This window comes from Habropoda laboriosa, unplaced genomic scaffold, assembly GCF_001263275.1.
Source record: "Habropoda laboriosa isolate 0110345459 unplaced genomic scaffold, ASM126327v1 scaffold38, whole genome shotgun sequence".
Classification (NCBI taxonomy): Eukaryota; Metazoa; Arthropoda; class Insecta; order Hymenoptera; family Apidae; genus Habropoda; species Habropoda laboriosa.
This window is the reverse complement of record NW_017100163.1, coordinates 896894-900962: the sequence shown is the minus strand read 5'-3', so window position 1 is coordinate 900962 and position 4069 is coordinate 896894. Positions and strand designations below refer to the sequence as shown.

Genomic DNA, 4069 nt, shown 5'->3' with positions numbered 1-4069 from the left:
GCTATAATTGTTTTGGTGTGAAATCGAAGTTTTACCACGGCTAGAAAGTAGCCTTTTTGCGGCGTTATATTTAGCCGGATGTGGCCGAAAGTAGTGAGGTCTTAATTCGGTCAGACGCGTAGTTTAGCTTGTCAAGCGGCGCGAGGCGCCTCTTGGCACTTGTGACGTACTCTATGATATTAAGAGAATGAGCAATCTGGAGCGTGTCACTTTAGCTGCTTGTAATTTTATACACATTACATCGTCCTAACCAAAAATCTCCAACAATCCATCTGCATTACTCGCGATTCCCTCTCTCAACCTTAACACCCCAAGACTCTCCATTAACCGTAACCTTTCATCTGTAAACCATTTCCAGAACGCCTAGTACCTCAATTATTCGCTCTAAATGTCTGCTAGAATTTTTAATTTACTTTTGTTCGTGAGTAAACTGGAAATTAAACGATTTTTGGAATATCCAAGTAGCCAATTAGTTTCTCTAAACGTCTATCAGAAGTGTCTTTACTTTTCTTCGCGAAGAAATGGCAAGCTATCCCCTATTAACCGATTTTTGAAGCATCCAAGTAGCTAAATAGTCTCCTTAAACGTCTATCAGAATTCTTAATAATTTTCCTCGCGTGTTATTTTATCTTACTACTTATTCCCCTATTAACCAACCTCCAAATCTCCCGATTATCCAATTATTCTCTCTAAACACGTTTCACATACTTCTCCTAGTATCGTTACTTCCGTTCACCAGAAAACTATAACATTTTCGCCGAAAGATGAACCAATTTCCAAAGCAACGAGTTACCTACCCAATTATTCTCTTTAAACGATCTTTTAATACTTCCGTTCGCCGGATAACCATATCACCAATTTCCAAATCAACCTAATCACCAAATTATTCTTTTCGAGAACGACCCATGAGAATTTTCTATATTTCCCCTAATGCCGTTACTTCCGTCCACGAGGAAAGTGGATCAGCCAAGATGGCGCCATATTCGCTGGCAAAAAGTGTTTCGCGTTTTAACGGCAGAAAGGGAGCGGCTATAACAGACACGTCGGACTTGGCGGCATCCCGGGGATATTTTTATCCCGACAGGCACGCCGCGACGCATTACATAACTGCCAAACAAATCGCTGCCAATTATTATAAACAATCAAGCCCGGTTGTGATTGGCAGCCGCGCACACACACACACGCACGCACACGTACACATACACACGCGGTACGTGGTGCTATAGTTTCGAGAAGCACGCGGCAGCAACCGACGATCTGCCTCGAATTGGTATGCGAAACCGAGACGCGAGTCGCGCCAACTATTGCAAACGTGCTTTCACGAAATTAGAACTTCGATTCGGGACGACGGTGTCTCGACCGTCACGCTGATCGATCGATCGATCGATCGTTTCAACTCACTGACTCACAGATTCCTATCTACTTCACGATTCAGTATCAATCGATAATAATGCATCAGTTATTATACAGTGTGTAACAAATGCTCCTTGACTCAGATTGCAAAAACATCTTTTCTTTTTTAATTAAGCGATCAGCTGATATTACGTCGTCACTCTTCGAATGTTTCCGCAAGATCTACAAATTTTTCTTTTTAATTTTAAATATTTTAAATACTTAACGTTAATCGGAATGAATTGCCAACTTATGATGGTATCATGCTTTTCTTTTCCATTATCTTCCATTCCACCGCATTAAATTAATTTGTTACATACTGTATACATCACTGTTTCTTTTTTTTTTTTCAATTTGTTATATTAACATATTTTTTAATAATTTCTTTCTTTCGGTACTTCAACGGATAATCAACGATTATTCTATATTTTATATCATCGAATCATGCCACAGACGTAAATGCACGGTGTTATGATACAGCAGAGGTAATTATTACGTGTAATTGGTAATACTGGCATGCATATATTACCAACACGCAAACATTGGGATATTTGGGGTTGTTTTATATTATCATAGACTGCAACGATCATTTTCTACAAAATATGTCATGCTCAATTATCATTTCAAAATTTATTCATTTTTCTTATCAGTAACCAATTAATATAACAAAATAGTACTACGATCGTTTTCATCTGAATGGCCATCACCGTGGAGGTCAGCATGTCCACAGTGCAATTAGTTCATTCTCTCATGTGGTTAGTAACATCAATTAGTCCTAAAAATACATGGTGTATGTACAACCGCAAAATGTTCGCGCGTGCGTGCGAAAACAGTCTTGTCTAGGTTAATGGAAGAGCGAATTCCTACTAAATACACGCAGAGGGCAAGCGCAGACTGTAGGGCCACGTCCAGACAGGCGTTCTTTTCCCCTCTTTTTCACTGGCGAAAACACACACGGTGAACAAAATGATAATTCGAACGTGAGCAGGATCCTCTCGATCTTCCTTCTGGTCTCGTCTTCGAGTCAAGCACTCACGGTTTGCCGTTTCCTTTTCCCACCCTTTTACGTTGAAGATCTCTTTTTTGTCGATCGGGTAAATCGTCGCGCGACACGGTCGTCTCTTTCTTTCGACCAAAACTTTTTTCTCGATAAGCAGTACAGAAGTGGTGGAATAAACGAAAGAGGAAAAGAAAAAAGAAAAAAAGAAAAGAGAAAAATTGTCAGAAGTGAAGAAAAAACAGAACTCGAATTTCTTTTTGGGACCGGTGGTCGACGATTGGATATCAGCCCTTTTTTACCTAAGTATTTCGGACGACCGTTCGGTTCGGGGATTGGACCTTAGACTGGGCGGCTGCTGCCAAAAATGTGGACTAGTATACCGAACGTCGGTACGGTGGCGCCGACCTGTCGGCGAGTTTCCGCGACTCGCCACGCGACATTTATGGCACAACCCCCGCCAACGAGCAGCGATTGGTCGATTGGCCGTGCAAGCTTCCTCTTCGTCTTCTTCGCCCGACCATCGTGGTTCTCGTCCACTTGTTTCTACCTTACCTTGTTGTTGCTCGTTGGCGCGCCCACGCTTTTCTGTTTTCCTTTCCCTTTTTCCTCTCGTTTCTTTTTTCGCTTTGTGACTTATGTTATTTAACCTCGAGTTTTCCCGTCATCGGTATGATGTTATGTGGAATTCGACGATTTATTTTTTCAGGGATTCCTTACGTTTTAAAGGTGATTCGCTTAGGATGGTGGTTAAGAGAAAATCTCGCTAGGAAATAAGGTTCTAGTAATTATAGCAACAGAATTTCATAATTGTGTTATTATTATATTTAGATTTTGATCATTTTGCACTGTGTAGTGTTTGAAAATTCAGAATGAACCCTTTCGCATCTATGAACGAGATATCTTGCGAACTGATTTTCATCTATTTTATTCTGTGGATGAGATATTTGTCGCTTCTGCTATTTAATATTTGTGACTTACAAGTGTTGTTGGACGCTTTGGGCGAGATATCTCGTGTCATATAAACAAGTTCATAACTTCAGTTTCCACGTGGCATTCTGTATTACAACGATGAAGGTCCAACAAATGAATAATCGAATTATTAGCAATAATGACAGTAACAACGATATAAAGTTTAGTGTAAGTAACGATGACGTTAATAATAATAACACATAGTTATTACTACAGGATGTAAGAAAAGTTCCCAGACTATAAATTTAATAATTTTATTAATGGAAGACAGTCAGAATGCTGAAAGATATCAAATGTTCAAAAAAGTTAATTTCTAATTTTAAAACTAGGAACTTGCAGAAAGTTTTGCGGAGACTATCAAAACTATAAAATTTTTTTAAGTTTTTTGTGAACATTCATGAATTTCATAAAATTTCACGTTGCACAAAATGAATTTTCCACTTCACTCTGTTTCTTCTTTAGTACATACTTTCTTTTCTATACAGTTGCAGTTTTAAGATTGTAGTTACTTCTTAAGATCAGGTATTGTATTAGAGAGGCGTACAATAAATGTTTCGTGCCTCTCACTGTCTTCTCTGAATTTTGTGTATGGTAAAGAGACAAATAAAATATATTGTACTCATAGTTACAAGAACTAAATGAAAGTAAATACGTAATATTTCTGTATATAATTTCTGATTGAAAAATGCACCAAGATAACAGGTTAAG

The 4069-nt window shown here is 38.7% G+C and overlaps 1 protein-coding gene across 1 annotated transcript in view; it reads right to left on the bottom strand.

The window, feature by feature from the left end:
• LOC108578525 overlaps positions 1–2515 on the bottom strand; it is a 33942-nt gene extending 31427 nt beyond the window's left edge. Inside the window, 1 exon segment of the mRNA XM_017941879.1 lies at positions 2429–2515. The gene's annotated coding sequence lies outside the window, so the exon portion shown is untranslated.
• Between the last annotated feature and the right edge of the window lie 1554 nt (positions 2516–4069).